Here is an 18,113-nt window from a genome sequence, read left to right as displayed (position 1 = left end):
CTGTAGTATAACTGTAGTTAGCGTGAAGTACAACTGTAGTAAACTGTAGTATAACTGTAGTTAGTGTGCAGTATAACGGTAGTACACTGTAGTATAACTGTAGTTAGAGTGCAGTACAACTGTAGTACACTCTAGTATAACTGTAGATAGCGTGCAGTATAACTGTAGTACACTGTAGTATAACTGTAGTTAGTTAGAGTGCAGTATAACTGTAGTATACTGTAGTATAACTGTAGTTAGTTAGAGTGCAGTACAACTGTAGTACACTGTAGTATAACTGTAGTTAGAGTGCAGTATAACTGTAGTTAGTTAGCGTGCAGTATAACTGTAGTTAGTTAGCGTGTAGTATAACTGTAGTATACTGTAGTATAACTGTAGTTAGAGTGCAGTATAACTGTAGTACACTGTAGTATAACTGTAGTTAGTTAGAGTGCAGTATAACTGTAGTATACTGTAGTATAACTATAGTTAGTTAGAGTGCAGTATACTGTAGTATAACTGTAGTTAGTTAGAGTGCAGTACAACTGTAGTACACTGTAGTATAACTGTAGTTAGAGTGCAGTATAACTGTAGTACACTGTAGTATAACTGTAGTTAGTTAGAGTGCAGTATAACTGTAGTATACTGTAGTATAACTATAGTTAGTTAGAGTGCAGTATAACTGTAGTATACTGTAGTATAACTGTAGTTAGTTAGAGTGCAGTACAACTGTAGTACACTGTAGTATAACTGTAGTTAGAGTGCAGTATAACTGTAGTATACTGTAGTATAACTATAGTTAGTTAGAGTGCAGTATAACTGTAGTACACTGTAGTATAACTGTAGTTAGAGTGAAGTACAACTGTAGTAAACTGTAGTATAACTGTAGTTATTGTGCAGTATAACGGTAGTACACTGTAGTATAACTGTAGTTAGAGTGCAGTACAACTGTAGTACACTGTAGTATAACTGTAGATAGTGTGCAGTATAACTGTAGTACACTGTAGTATAACTGTAGTTAGTTAGAGTGCAGTATAACTGTAGTATACTGTAGTATAACTGTAGTTAGTTAGAGTGCAGTACAACTGTAGTACACTGTAGTATAACTGTAGTTAGAGTGCAGTATAACTGTAGTTAGTTAGCGTGCAGTATAACTGTAGTTATTTAGCGTGTAGTATAACTGTAGTATACTGTAGTATAACTGTGGTTAGAGTGCAGTATAACTGTAGTACACTGTAGTATAACTGTAGTTAGTTAGAGTGCAGTATTACTGTAGTATACTGTAGTATAACTATAGTTAGTTAGAGTGCAGTATAACTGTAGTATACTGTAGTATAACTGTAGTTAGTTAGAGTGCAGTACAACTGTAGTACACTGTAGTATAACTGTAGATAGTGTGCAGTATAACTGTAGTACACTGTAGTATAACTGTAGTTAGTTAGAGTGCAGTATAACTGTAGTATACTGTAGTATAACTGTAGTTAGTTAGAGTGCAGTACAACTGTAGTACACTGTAGTATAACTGTAGTTAGAGTGCAGTATAACTGTAGTTAGTTAGCGTGCAGTATAACTGTAGTTAGTTAGCGTGTAGTATAACTGTAGTATACTGTAGTATAACTGTGGTTAGAGTGCAGTATAACTGTAGTACACTGTAGTATAACTGTAGTTAGTTAGAGTGCAGTATTACTGTAGTATACTGTAGTATAACTATAGTTAGTTAGAGTGCAGTATAACTGTAGTATACTGTAGTATAATGGTAGTTAGTTAGAGTGCAGTACAACTGTAGTACACTGTAGTATAACTGTAGTTAGAGTGCAGTATAACTGTAGTACACTGTAGTATAACTGTAGTTAGTTAGAGTGCAGTATAACTGTAGTATACTGTAGTATAACTATAGTTAGGTAGAGTGCAGTATAACTGTAGTATACTGTAGTATAACTGTAGTTAGTTAGAGTGCAGTACAACTGTAGTACACTGTAGTATAACTGCAGTTAGAGTGCAGTATAACTGTAGTTAGTTAGCGTGTAGTATAACTGTAGTATACTGTAGTATAACTGTAGTTAGAGTGCAGTATAACTTTAGTACACTGTAGTATAACTGTAGTTAGTTAGAGTGCAATATAACTGTAGTACACTGTAGTAGAACTGTAGTTAGAGTGAAGTACAACTGTAGTAAACTGTAGTATAACTGTAGTTAGAGTGCAGTACAACTGTAGTACACTGTAGTATAACTGTAGTTAGAGTGAAGTACAACTGTAGTAAACTGTAGTATAACTGTAGTTAGAGTGCAGTATAACGGTAGTATACTGTAGTATAACTGTAGTTAGAGTGCAGTACAACTGTAGTACACTGTAGTATAACTGTAGTTAGAGTGAAGTACAACTGTAGTAAACTGTAGTATAACTGTAGTTAGAGTGCAGTATAACGGTAGTACACTGTAGTATAACTGTAGTTAGAGTGCAGTACAACTGTAGTACACTGTAGTATAACTGTAGTTAGAGTAAAGTACAACTGTAGTAAACTGTAGTATAACTGTAGTTAGTGTGCAGTATAACGGTAGTACACTGTAGAATAACTGTAGTTAGAGTGCAGTACAACTGTAGTACACTCTAGTATAACTGTAGATAGCGTGCAGTATAACTGTAGTACACTGTAGTATAACTGTAGTTAGTTAGAGTGCAGTATAACTGTAGTATACTGTAGTATAACTGTAGTTAGTTAGAGTGCAGTACAACTGTAGTACACTGTAGTATAACTGTAGTTAGATTGCAGTATAACTGTAGTTAGTTAGCGTGCAGTATAACTGTAGTTAGTTAGCGTGTAGTATAACTGTAGTATACTGTAGTATAACTGTAGTTAGAGTGCAGTATAACTGTAGTACACTGTAGTATAACTGTAGTTAGTTAGAGTGCAGTATAACTGTAGTATACTGTCGTATAACTATAGTTAGTTAGAGTGCAGTATACTGTAGTATAACTGTAGTTAGTTAGAGTGCAGTACAACTGTAGTACACTGTAGTATAACTGTAGTTAGAGTGCAGTATAACTGTAGTACACTGTAGTATAACTGTAGTTAGTTAGAGTGCAGTATAACTGTAGTATACTGTAGTATAACTATAGTTAGTTAGAGTGCAGTATAACTGTAGTATACTGTAGTATAACTGTAGTTAGTTAGAGTGCAGTACAACTGTAGTACACTGTAGTATAACTGTAGTTAGAGTGCAGTATAACTGTAGTATACTGTAGTATAACTATAGTTAGTTAGAGTGCAGTATAACTGTAGTACACTGTAGTATAACTGTAGTTAGAGTGCAGTACAACTGTAGTACACTGTAGTATAACTGTAGTTAGAGTGAAGTACAACTGTAGTAAACTGTAGTATAACTGTAGTTAGTGTGCAGTAAAACGGTAGTACACTGTAGTATAACTGTAGTTAGAGTGCAGTACAACTGTAGTACACTGTAGTATAACTGTAGATAGCGTGCAGTATAACTGTAGTACACTGTAGTATAACTGTAGTTAGTTAGAGTGCAGTATAACTGTAGTATACTGTAGTATAACTGTAGTTAGTTAGAGTCCAGTACAACTGTAGTACACTGTAGTATAACTGTAGTTAGAGTGCAGTATAACTGTAGTTAGTTAGCGTGCAGTATAACTGTAGTTAGTTAGCGTGTAGTATAACTGTAGTATACTGTAGTATAACTGTGGTTAGAGTGCAGTATAACTGTAGTACACTGTAGTATAACTGTAGTTAGTTAGAGTGCAGTATAACTGTAGTATACTGTAGTATAACTATAGTTAGTTAGAGTGCAGTATAACTGTAGTATACTGTAGTATAACTGTAGTTAGTTAGAGTGCAGTACAACTGTAGTACACTGTAGTATAACTGCAGTTAGAGTGCAGTATAACTGTAGTTAGTTAGCGTGTAGTATAACAGTAGTATACTGTAGTATAACTGTAGTTAGAGTGCAGTATAACTGTAGTACACTGTAGTATAACTGTAGTTAGTTAGAGTGCAGTATAACTGTAGTATAACTATAGTTAGTTAGAGTGCAGTACAACTGTAGTACACTGTAGTATAACTGTAGTTAGAGTGCAGTATAACTGTAGTACACTGTAGTATAACTGTAGTTAGTTAGAGTGCAGTATAACTGTAGTATAACTATAGTTAGTTAGAGTGCAGTACAACTGTAGTACACTGTAGTATAACTGTAGTTAGAGTGCAGTATAACTGTAGTACACTGTAGTATAACTGTAGTTAGTTAGAGTGCAGTATAACTGTAGTATACTGTAGTATAACTGTAGTTAGTTAGAGTGCAGTATAACTTCTAGTTCCTCCCAAACCCGGATCCAGGAGCACCCCCACCAGTAAAAAAGCTGACTAGCATAGCCTAGCATAGCGTCACAAGTAAATACTAGCATCTAAATATCATTAAATCACAAGTCCAAGACACCAGATGAAAGATACACTTCTTGTGAATCCAGCCATCATTTCTGATTTTTAAAATGTTTTACAGGGAAGACACAATATGTAAATCTATTAGCTAACCACATTAGCAAAAGACACCACTTTTCTTACTCCACCATTTTTTTACTGCATCAGTAGCTATCACAAATTCGACCAAATAAAGATATAAATAGCCACTAACCAAGAAACAACTTTATCAGATGACAGTCTGATAACATATTTATTGTATAGCATATGTTTTGTTAGAAAAATGTGCATATTTCAGGTATAAATCATAGTTTACCATTGCAACCACCATCACAACTCTCCCCAAAGCGACTAGAATAACTACAGAGACCAACGTGTATTACCTAATTACTCATCATAAAACATTTCTTAAAAATACACAGCGTACAGCAATTGAAAGACACAGATCTTGTGAATCCAGACAATATTTCAGATTTTCTAAGTGTTTTACAGCGAAAACACAATATAGCGTTATATTAGCTTAGCACAATAGCAAACCACACAACAGCATTGATTCCAGCCAAACATAGCGATAACGTATTCACCACCAAAATATATTAATTTTTTCACTAACCTTCTCAGAATTCTTCAGATGACAGTCCTGTAACATCATATTACACAATGCATATAGAGTTTGTTCGAAAATGTGCATATTTAGCGGCACAAATCGTGGTTATACAATGAGAAAAGTTGCCAAGCTGCCCAGAAAATGTCGGGCGCCATCTTGGAGAGGCACCTATTCTAATCAATAAATAATCATAAACTTGACAAAAAAATACAGGGTGGACAGCAAATGAAAGACAAATTAGTTCTTAATGCAATCGCTTTGTTACATTTTTTAAATTAACGTTATTGCGCAATACAGCATGCGCTAAAGCAAGGCTACACTGAAATTAATGGCGGCTTATGCATTTAACATTTTTCAACAGAACAACGATTTATCAGCATAAATAGTTCTTACTTTTTGATGACCTCCCATCAGAATCTTGGGAAAGGTGTCCTTTGTCCAGAACAATCGTCTTTTGGTTGAAAGCTGTCCTCTTGTCCTGTCGAAATAGCCGCTAACGTTCGGCATGTGCCGGAAAGGTGTCCAACTCTTGAAAGCGCGTCACAAAGAAATGCCAGAAAATCGCAATAAACTGATATAAATTGCTATAAGTCGGTTTAAATTAACTACCTTATGATGTCTTTAACAACTATAACGAATAAAAACATGACCGGAGATATAGAACTGGCAAAACGAAAGCTTGGCAGGAGGCCACTCTGATGTCCCTACTGCGCCAAGCGCACCGTTGAAAAGGACGGTACTTCCGCTCCAGGGTCTTATATAAGGTCCCAGATTGCGCAATCCACTCCATTCAAATTCTCCCCGCTTACTGACATCTAGAGGAAGACGTATGCAGTGCATGTAGCCCGATGGCTTACATGGGGACTTATAAACTGACCTCAGAACAGGGACCTCGATTTCTGAAATCTCACTCCCTGACAGGAAATGTGCTGCAGAATGAGTCCTGTTTCACTCAGAGACATAATTCAAACGGTTTTAGAAACTAGAGAGTGTTTTCTATCCAATAGTAATAATAATATGCATATTGTACGAGCAAGAATTGAGTACGAGGCAGTTTAATTTGGGAACTCATTTTTCCAAAGTCGAAATAGCACCCCCCATAGGCTCAAGAGGATAATTGCAAATATGCTGCAAATACTGCATCTAAAAGAACACGTTATTTTTACTGCAGTAATTTTTCAGTGTAACTGCAGTTCAGCTACAGTACACTGCAGGTATTCTGTAATTACTGAGTCAAAAGTACCACAGTCGACTGCAATTTTGATTGTGTGTGTGTCTGTCTGCATGCCTGCCTGCATGCCTCTGTCTCCGTGTGTGTGTGTGTGTGTGTGTGTGTGTGTGTGTGTGTGTGTGTGTGTGTGTGTGTGTGTGTGTGTGTGTGTGTGTGTGTGTGTGTGTGTGTGTGTTTGTCTGCCTGTATGCCTCTGTGTGTGTGTGTGTGTGTGTGTGTGTGTGTGTGTGTGTGTGTGTGTGTGTGTGTGTGTGTGTGTGTGTGTGTGTGTGTGTGTGTGTGTGTGTGTGTGTGTGTGTGTGTGTGTGTGCGTGCATGCATGTGTGTGTGTGTGTGCGTGTCTGTGTGTGTCTGTGTGTGTGTGTGTGCGTGCGTGCATGCATGTGTGTGTGTGTGTGCGTGCGTGCGTGCGTGTGTGTGTGTGTGCGTGCGTGCGTGCGTGTGTGTGTGTACCCTATCACCTGCAAGTAGACCAAAGGTATTATCTCTCTTCACTCCCTGACCCCTTATTGGAGACAGACAGGTTCCAAAGATCACCCAGTCAGTTAACGCTGACTCACCGTGACCGTTCCATGAAAACACGCCATAGCAAAGGGGATCTGAGCTGGTATGTCTGATCTCATCTCCAACACCTCTCAATTCCAGTTCTGCAAGGCTTTGGATTCAGCATCCGGGTTTGGTTGTGCAGTGACTCCAGAAGTCTAATGATCAGCTATTAATAGCTCAGTGATTCATTTAGACATAAATTATGTACACTGGATGTGTAACGGATCACGTTTGACAAATAGATGATAAAGATGTATTTACACCAGATACCATTTGAAGTTTTCAGGACTTTGAGACGTGGAACGTCAATTAAATACTTTAATTGTTTCAGAAACTACATTTCCTGTGTGTTTGTGTGTGTGTGTGTGTGTGTGTGTGTGTGTGTGTGTGTGTGTGTGTGTGTGTGTGTGTGTGTGTGTGTGTGTGTGTGTGTGTGTGTGTGTGTGTGTGTGTGTGTCTGTTTGCATGCCTCTGTGTGTGTGTGTGTGTCTGTGTGTGTGTGTGTGTGTGTGTGCGTGCGTGCGTGCGTGCGTGCGTGCGTGCGTGCGTGCGTATAATGAAGTAGGGCCACACAGCTGCTCATTATGCTAACAGCTCCAGGGCTTTGTCTCCACCAATCACAGTGGATCCTACAGCACCGACTGCACCCTCAAAAAACACAGAAGAAGAACAACCCTATTAGTGCTGCCTATGTTGAACTGTTGTATTTAGGGAGTTGTTTACAGGTGATGATTTGATGCAACCAAACCAGGTGTGTTCTCTGTGATGAGTTGTTGATGCAACCTAACCAGGTGTGTTCTCTGTGATGAGTTGTTGATGTAACCAAACCAGGTGTGTTCTCTGTGATGAGTTGTTGATGCAACCAAACCAGGTGTGTTCTCTGTGATGAGTTGTTGATGCAACCAAACCAGGTGTGTTCTCTGTGATGAGTTGGTGATGTAACCAAACCAGGTGTGTTCTCTGTGATGAGTTGATGATGCAACCAAACCAGGTGTGTTCTCTGTGATGAGTTGATGATGCAACCAAACCAGGTGTGTTCTCTGTGATGAGTTGATGATGCAACCAAACCAGGTGTGTTCTCTGTGATGAGTTGATGCAACCAAACCAGGTGTGTTCTCTGTGATGAGTTGATGCAACCAAACCAGGTGTGTTCTCTGTGATGAGTTGTTGATGTAACCAAACCAGGTGTGTTCTCTGTGATGAGTTGTTGATGTAACCAAACCAGGTGTGTTCTCTGTGATGAATTGATGCAACCAAACCAGGTGTGTTCTCTGTGATTTGTTGATGTAACCAAACCAGGAGTGTTCTCTGTGATGAGTTGTTGATGCAACCAAACCAGGTGTGTTCTCTGTGATGAGTTGTTGATGTAACCAAACCAGGTGTGTTCTCTGTGATGATTTGATGCAACCAAACCAGGTGTGTTCTCTGTGATTTGTTGATGCAACCAAACCAGGTGTGTTCTCTGTGATGAGTTGATGATGTAACCAAACCAGGTGTGTTCTCTGTGATGAGTTGTTGATGCAACCAAACCAGGTGTGTTCTCTGTGATGAGTTGATGATGTAACCAAACCAGGTGTGTTCTCTGTGATGATGTAACCAAACCAGGTGTGTTCTCTGTGATGATTTGATGATGCAACCAAACCAGGTGTGTTCTCTGTGATGAGGTGATGATGTAACCAAACCAGGTGTGTTCTCTGTGATGAGTTGATGATGTAACCAAACCAGGTGTGTTCTCTGTGATGAGGTGATGATGCAACCAAACCAGGTGTGTTCTCTGTGATGAGTTGATGCAACCAAACCAGGTGTGTTCTCTGTGATGAGTTGATGTAACCAAACCAGGTGTGTTCTCTGTGATGAGTTGATGATGCAACCAAACCAGGTGTGTTCTCTGTGATGATTTGATGCAACCAAACCAGGTGTGTTCTCTGTGATGAGTTGATGATGCAACCAAACCAGGTGTGTTCTCTGTGATGAGTTGATGATGCAACCAAACCAGGTGTGTTCTCTGTGATGAGTTGATGATGCAACCAAACCAGGTGTGTTCTCTGTGTGCATTTTTTAGTTCAGAGCCCAATTTATTTCCGTCCATTTCCAAATACCCATTCTTACGTCCTAAATGGCACACTGTTGTAGCAGTATGCAACGTTTCAGACATCTAGTATACTGTAAATGCGTGATGTCATACCGCTTTCAGCTTTGACAACAGCTGATCCTTTAGATATGGGGACGGGCTCCTGGAATCAATGGATAACAGGAAATGACACAATGCACGACGCTTTCTCAGCATGACAAAATCGAGTATGTACCATTATTTGTTGTTGAAAAATCGAGTATGGTTTAAATGCCAGGATGTTCTAGTCATGTCAGCTCTTTACCTAGTAGAATTAGATGCACCGTTTTCCACAATGTATTGGACAGTGGTGTAAAGTATTAAGTAAAAATACTTTTAAGTACTACTTAATTTTTTTTGGGGGGGGGGTACGCCACGGCCGTTTAAAGGAGTGGACCAAGGTGCAGCACGATTGGAATACATCTTTTAATTCAACAAAGAACACTTAACAAACTAACAAAATAACAAACTAACAAACAAAATGTGAAGCCAACGTAGTGCTCACAGGCAACTAAACATGGACAACTACCCACAAAACCAACCTGGAAAATGGCAACCTAAATAGGATCCCCAATCAGAGACAACGATAAACAGCTGCCTCTGATTGGGAACCAATTCAGACCACCATAGACCTACGTATGCCTAGACTACACACACAACCTAGACATACAAAAATCCTAGACCAGACAAAAACACACATACCACCCTCGTCACACCCTGACCTAACCAAAATAATAAAGAAAACAAAGATAACTAAGGTCAGGGCGTGATAACTGGGTATCTGTACTTTACTTAACTATTTATATCTTTGACAACTTCTACTTTTACTCCACAATATTTCCGAGAAGAAAATAATATACTTTTTACTCCTTCCATTCATATTTTTGTGTGTTTTCTCACTAAATAAGTGTTTATTTTTCCCTTTGCCTTCGTCAGAGTGTTTAACCAAAGTACTAAAACCATCTATTTATTTTCTGAACATGTTGGACACCTGGGACTGGGGGATGTGACTGCGTTATTAATGCCATGTTAATCAGGACTATTGATTTGAACATATGAACTGTTTTACTTCTGTAGGATAAGCTGCCTATTGAATGTCTTTATTTATGGATCAAACCTTAGCAGTCAGCCTGACCTCGTTCCCATTGATCAGTGGTTTAGCAGTCAGTCTGACCTCGTTCCCATTGATCAGTGGTTTAGCAGTCAGTCTGATCTCGTTCCCAATGATCAGTGGTTTAGTAGTCAGTCTGACCTCGTTCCCAATGATCAGTGGTTTAGTAGTCAGTCTGACCTCGTTCCCAATGATCAGTGGTTTAGCAGTCAGTCTGACCTCGTTCCCAATGATCAGTGGTTTAGCAGTCAGTCTGACCTCGTTCCCAATGATCAGTGGTTTAGTAGTCAGTCTGACCTCGTTCCCAATGATCAGTGGTTTAGCAGTCAGTCTGACCTCGTTCCCAATGATCAGTGGTTTAGTAGTCAGTCTGACCTCGTTCCCAATGATCAGTGGTTTAGCAGTCAGTCTGACCTCATTCCCAATGATCAGTGGTTTAGCAGTCAGTCTGACCTCGTTCCCAATGATCAGTGGTTTAGTAGTCAGTCTGACCTCGTTCCCAATGATCAGTGGTTTAGTAGTCAGTCTGACCTCGTTCCCAATGATCAGTGGTTTAGTAGTCAGTCTGACCTCGTTCCCAATGATCAGTGGTTTAGTAGTCAGTCTGACCTCGTTCCCAATGATCAGTGGTTTAGTAGTCAGTCTGACCTCGTTCCCAATGATCAGTGGTTTAGCAGTCAGTCTGACCTCGTTCCCAATGATCAGTGGTTTAGCAGTCAGTCTGACCTCGTTGCCAATGATCAGTGGTTTAGTAGTCAGTCTGACCTCGTTCCCAATGATCAGTGGTTTAGCAGTCAGTCTGACCTCGTTCCCAATGATCAGTGGTTTAGCAGTCAGTCTGACCTCGTTCCCAATGATCAGTGGTTTAGCAGTCAGTCTGACCTCGTTCCCAATGATCAGTGGTTTAGCAGTCAGTCTGACCTCGTTCCCAATGATCAGTGGTTTAGTAGTCAGTCTGACCTCGTTCCCAATGATCAGTGGTTTAACAGTCAGTCTGACCTCGTTCCCAATGATCAGTGGTTTAGCAGTCAGTCTGACCTCGTTCCCAATGATCAGTGGTTTAGCAGTCAGTCTGACCTCGTTCCCAATGATCAGTGGTTTAGTAGTCAGTCTGACCTCGTTCCCAATGATCTGTGGTTTAGTAGTCAGTCTGACCTCGTTCCCAATGATCAGTGGTTTAGCAGTCAGTCTGACCTCGTTCCCAATGATCAGTGGTTTAGTAGTCAGTCTGACCTCGTTCCCAATGATCAGTGGTTTAGCAGTCAGTCTGACCTCGTTCCCAATGATCAGTGGTTTAGCAGTCAGTCTGACCTCGTTCCCAATGATCAGTGGTTTAGTAGTCAGTCTGACCTCGTTCCCAATGATCAGTGGTTTAGTAGTCAGTCTGACCTCGTTCCCAATGATCAGTGGTTTAGCAGTCAGTCTGACCTCGTTCCCAATGATCAGTGGTTTAGCAGTCAGTCTGACCTCGTTCCCAATGATCAGTGGTTTAGCAGTCAGTCTGACCTCGTTCCCAATGATCAGTGGTTTAGCAGTCAGTCTGACCTCGTTCCCAATGATAAGTGGTTTAGCAGTCAGTCTGACCTCGTTCCCATTGATCAGTGGTTTAGCAGTCAGTCTGACCTCGTTCCCATTGATCAGTGGTTTAGCAGTCAGTCTGACCTCGTTCCCATTGATCAGTGGTTTAGCAGTCAGTCTGACCTCGTTCCCATTGATCAGTGGTTTAGTTTATTATGTTGCTGACCAGCGGTTCTGAATTTGCGATACACCCGACTGTCCATGTTTTTCTGTCCAATAGCCTTTTGATTTGAACATTTGAAATGTTTTGGTGTGTTTACTAGGCCACTTGATTTAATTTATATACAGTTGAAGTCGGAAGTTTATATCCAACTTAGGTTGGAGTCATTAAAACTCGTTTTTCAACCACTCCACAAATGTCTTGTTAACAAACTATAGTTTTGGCAAGTCGGTTAGGACATCTACTTTGTGCATGACACAAGTCATTTAACCAACAATTGTTTACAGACAGGATATTTAACTTAGAATTCACTGTATCACAATTCCAGTGGGTCAGAAGTTTACAGACAGTAAGTTGACTGTGCCTTTAAACAGCTTGGAAAATTCCAGGAAATTATGTAATGGATTTAGAAGCTTCTGATAGGCTAATTTACATCATTTGAGTCAATTGGAGGTGTACCTGTGGATGTATTATAAGGCCTACCTTCAAACTCAGTGCCTCTTTGCTTGACATCATGGGAAAATCAAAAGAAATCAGCCAAGATCTCAGAAAAAAAATTGTAAACCTCCACAAGTCTGGTTCATCCTTGGGAGCAATTTCCAAATGCCTGAATGTACCACGTTCATCTGTACAAACAATAGTACACAAGTATAAACACCATGGGACCACGCAGCTGTCATACTCCCCAGGAAGGAGACGCATTCTGTCTCCTAGAGATGAACGCACTTTGGTGCGAAAAGTGCAAATCAATCCCAGAACAACAGCAAAGGACCTTGTGAAGATGCTGGAGGAAACAGGTACAAAAGTATCTATATCCACAGTAAAACAAGTCCAATATCGACATAACCTGAAAGGCCGCTCAGCAAGGAAGAAGCCACTGCTCCAAAACTGCCATAAAAAAGCCAGACTACGGTTTGCAACTGCACATGGGGACAAAGATTGTACTTTTTGGAGAAATGTCCTCTGGTCTGATGAAACAAAAATAGAACTGTTTGGCCATAATGACCATCGTTATGTTTGGAGGAAAAAGGGGGAGGCTTGCGAGCCGAAGAACACCATCCCAACCGTGAAGCACGAGGGTGGCAGCATCATGTTGTGGGGGTGCTTTGCTGCAGGAGGGACTGGTGCACTTCACAAAATAGATGGGATCATGAGGCAGGAAAATTATGTGGATATATTGAAGCAACATCTCAAGACATCAGTCAGGAAGTTAAAAGCTTGGTCGCAAATGGGTCTTCCAAATGGACAATGACCCCAAGCATACTTCCAAAGTTGTGGCAAAATGGCTTAGGGACAACAAAGTCAAGGTATTGGAGTGGCCATCACAAAGCCCTGACCTCAGTCCTATAGAAAATGTATGGGCAGAACTGAAAAAGTGTGTGTGAGCAAGGAGGCCTACAAACCTGACTCAGTTACAACAGCTCTGTCAGGAGGAATGGGCCAAAATTCACGCAACTTATTGTGGGAAGCTTGTAGAAGGCTGCCTGAAATGTTTGACCCAAGTTAAACAATTTAAAGGCAATGCTACCAAATACTAATTGAGTGTATGTAAACTTCTGACCCACTGGGAATGTGAATAAATAAATAAAAGCTGAAATAAATAATTCTCTCTGCTATTATTCTGACATTTTACATGGCTGCAATCCCGGTAACGGGATCGATATGACAACAGCCAGTGAAAGTGCAGGGGGCCAAATTCAAACAACAGAAATCTCATAATTAAAATTCCTCAGACATACATGTGTCTTATACCATTTTAAAGGTAATCTTGTTGTTAATCCCACCAAGTGTCCAATTTCAAATAGGATTTTCAGCGAAAGCACCACAAACGATTATGTTAGGTCACCGCCAAATCACAGACAAACACAGTCATTTTTCCAGCCAAAGACAGGAGTCACAAAAAGCACAAATAGAGATAAAATGAATCACTAACCTTTGATGATCTTCATCAGATGACACTCATAGGACTTCATGTTACACAATACATGTATGTTTTGTTTGATAAAGTTCATATTTCTATCAAAAAATCTGAGTTTACATTGGCGTGTTACGTTCACTAGTTCCAAAAACATCCAGTGATTTTGCATAGCCACATAGATTCAACAGAAATACTCATCATAAATGTAGATGATAATACAAGTTATACACATGAAATTATAGATATACCTCTCCTTAATGCAACCGTTGTGTCAGATTTTAAAAAAACTTTACGGAAAAAGCAAACCATGCAATAATCGGAGACGGTGCTCAGAACAATAGTCAAATTAGCCGCCATGTTGGAGTCAACAGAAACCAGATATTACATGATAAATATTCCCTTACCTTTGATGATCTTCATCAGAATGCACTCCCAGGAATCCCAGGTCCACAATAAAGGCTTGATTTGTTTGATAATGTCCGTTATTTATGTCCAATTAGCTACTTTTGTTAGCGCGTTTGGTTAACAATTCCAAAGTCACGAAGCACGTTCCCTAAAAGCTGACGAAATGTCCAAAAGTTCAGTAACAGTCAGTAGAAACATGTCAAACGATGTATTGAATCAATCTTTAGAATGTTGTTAACATAAAACTTAAATAACGTTCCAACCGGAGAATTACATTGACTTCAGATGAGCGATGGTACAGGGCTCCCTCTTATGTGACTGCGTATGGTCAAAGAATGGTCAGGTCATGGCAGACCTGACTAATTCCCCTCTCATTCGGCCCCCCTTCACAGTAGAGGCATTAGACAAAGTTATACAGACTGTTGACATCTAGTGGAAGCCGTAGGAAGTGCAAACTCATTCATATCTCGCTATGATTTCAATGGGATCTTGGTTGAAAATCGACCAGCCTCAGAATTTCCAATTCCTGTTTGGATTTTTTCTCAGGTTTTTGCCTGCCATATGAGTTCTGTTATACTCACAGACATAATTCAAACAGTTTTAGAAACTTCAAAATGTTTTCTATCCAATACTAATAATAATATGCATATAATAGCAACTATGACTGAGGAGCAGGCCGTTTACTCTGGGCACCTCTGTGCACCTTTCATCCAAGCTACTCAATACTGCCCCTGCAGCCACAAGAAGTTAAAATAAAGTGGTGATCCTAACTGACCTAAGACAGGGAATTTTTACTAGGATTAAATGTCAGGAATTATGAAAAACTGAGTTTAAATGTATTTGGCTAAGGTGTATGTAAACTTCCGACTTCAACTGTATGTTACAGGACTTTGGTTTCACTAATAAATATGTTGAAATGGAACCAAATGATCCGTTTCTGTCTTCAGTCCTTTTTAAAATAGGATGAATGGGCTATAGGCTGCGGTATAGGTTGAATGTGACAGTATGTCTATAACCAGCCTGAGGAGGTCTATAACTCCATTAGGTTGAATGTGATAGTCTGTCTATAACCAGCCTGAGGAGGTCTATAACTCCATTAGGTTGAATGTGACAATATGTCTATAACCAGCCTGAGGAGGTCTATAACTCCATTAGGTTGAATGTGACAGTATGTCTATAACCAGCCTGAGGAGGTCTATAACTCCATTAGGTTGAATGTGATAGTCTGTCTATAACCAGCCTGAGGAGGTCTATAACTCCATTAGGTTGAATGTGATAGTATGTCTATAACCAGCCTGAGGAGGTCTATAACTCCATTAGGTTGAATGTGATAGTCTGCCTATAACCAGCCTGAGGAGACCTATAACTCCATTAGGTTGAATGTGATAGTCTGCCTATAACCAGCCTGATTAGGTCTATAACTCCATTAGGTTGAATGTGATAGTCTGTCTATAACCAGCCTGAGGAGGTCTATAACTCCATTAGGTTGAATGTGACAATCTGTCTATAACCAGCCTGAGGAGGTCTATAACTCCATTTGGTTGAATGTGACAGTCTATCTATAACCAGCCTGAGGATGTCTATAACTCTATTAGGTTGAATGTGATATTCTGTCTATAACCAGCCTGAGGAGGTCTATAGCTCCATTAGGTAGAATGTGATAGTCTGTCTATAACCAGCCTGAGGAGGCCTATAACTCCATTAGGTTGAATGTGACAGTCTGTCTATAACCAGCCTGAGGAGGTCTATAACTCCATTAGGTTGAATGTGATAGTCTGTCTATAACCAGTCTGAGGAGGTCTATAACTCCATTAGGTTGAATGTGATAGTCTGCCTATAACCAGCCTGAGGAGGCCTATAACTCCATTAGGTTGAATGTGATAGTCTGCCTATAACCAGCCTGAGGAGGTCTATAACTCTATTAGGTTGAATGTGATATTCTGTCTATAACCAGCCTGAGGAGGTCTATAGCTCCATTAGGTTGAATGTGATAGTCTGTCTATAACCAGCCTGAGGAGGCCTATAACTCCATTAGGTTGAATGTGATAGTCTGCCTATAACCAGCCTGAATAGGCCTATAACTCCATTAGGTTGAATGTGATAGTCTGCCTATAACCAGCCTGAATAGGCCTATAACTCCATTAGGTTGAATGTGATAGTCTGCCTATAACCAGCCTGAATAGGTCTATAACTCCATTAGGTTGAATTTGATAGTCTGCCTATAACCAGCCTGAGGAGGTATATAACTCCATTAGGTTGAATGTGATAGTCTGTCTATAACCAGCCTGAGGAGGCCTATAACTCCATTAGGTTGAATGTGATAGAGTGTTTATAACCAGCCTGAGGAGTTCTATACCTCCATTAGGTTGAATGTGATAGTCTGCCTATAACCAGCCTGAGGAGGTCTATAACTCCATTAGGTTGAATGTGATAGTCTGTCTATAACCAGCCTGAGGAGGTGTATAACTCCATTAGGTTGAATGTGATAGTCTGCCTATAACCAGCCTGAGGAGGTCTATAACTCCATTAGGTTGAATGTGATAATCTGTCTATAACCAGCCTGAGGAGGTCTATAACTCCATTAGGTTGAATGTGATAGTCTGCCTATAACCAGCCTGAATAGGTCTATAACTCCATTAGGTTGAATGTGATAGTCTGCCTATAACCAGCCTGAGGAGGTCTATAACTCCATTAGGTTGAATGTGATAGTCTGTCTATAACCAGCCTGAGGAGGTGTATAACTCCATTAGGTTGAATGTGATAGTCTGCCTATAACCAGCCTGAGGAGGTCTATAACTCCATTAGGTTGAATGTGATAGTCTGTCTATAACCAGCCTGAGGAGGCCTATAACTCCATTAGGTTGAATGTGATAGTCTGCCTATAACCAGCCTGAGGAGGTCTATAAACCCCATTCCTATTCTATTCAGAGTTTAGAGAAATTAATCAAATTGGAAAGTAGCTATTTTCAGGCTGGTTAATGTGATTCATGTACAGTATGTTGAATTTGGGAAAAATCCACCCGCCCTCCTGATTGGCTGACTGCCCACCTACTCAGCCAATCAGGATCCGTTACTGCGTTGCGTCCGTGGCATACTGCATACTTTTTACTATACGGTACGTGCAAAGTAGTACGCGACGATTAGTACATAGTGTGCAGGTTAAGTATGTAGTACGCTAGTATGGGTATTTTGGACACGGCCACTGTGTAAAGTATATACTTCTTGTTGTGGAGTTCATCTGACAAGAATTTCAAAAAAGCAAAGTTGGGGGTTGAAGGCCAGACTGTGTTTGAAAACTAGATGCTCTGAAGGTCCGGGTGGGGGGGGGGGGGGGGGGGGGGGGGGGTCAAAGCTTTGTTCACGGTCCTCTGTTCCTCGCGTCCCCTAGCGTCTTAACTGGTTGAGGTGATCCCGAATAGAGCTTTGTCCCCCCCGGACCTTCGGAGCATCTCGTATTTCCAACACTGTCCACATGCAGTCCTCTGGAGCGGCAGTGATGATGATTGTTTGTTGTTGCCTGGATACAGACTGCTATATCGGTCCACTAATACGTGACTAGCAAAGGCCTAGTGAATTTTATATTTTATGTTTTTTTCTGTTATATATTACTGTTTTTCAGGTGGTGCTCACATTTTTCAGGTGGTGCTGCAGCACCCTCAGCACCCCTACTAGAGTCTATATCCAATCAGTCCTAGGGACAGCACCCTCAGCACCCCTACTAGAGTCTATATCCAATCAGTCCTAGGGACAGCACCCTCAGCACCCCTACTAGAGTCTATATCCAATCAGTCCTAGGGACAGCACCCTCAGCACCCCTACTAGAGTCTATATCCAATCAGTCCTAGGGACAGCACCCTCAGCACCCCTACTAGAGTCTATATCCAATCAGTCCTAGGGACAGCACCCTCAGCACCCCTACTAGAGTCTATATCCAATCAGTCCTAGGGACAGCACCCTCAGCACCCCTACTAGAGTCTATATCCAATCAGTCCTAGGGACAGCACCCCCAGCACCCCTACTAGAGTTTATATCCAA

Source organism: Salvelinus namaycush, unplaced genomic scaffold (assembly GCF_016432855.1).
Source record: "Salvelinus namaycush isolate Seneca unplaced genomic scaffold, SaNama_1.0 Scaffold962, whole genome shotgun sequence".
NCBI classification, from domain to species: domain Eukaryota; kingdom Metazoa; phylum Chordata; class Actinopteri; order Salmoniformes; family Salmonidae; genus Salvelinus; species Salvelinus namaycush.
Note: the sequence above shows the minus strand (reverse complement) of the source record.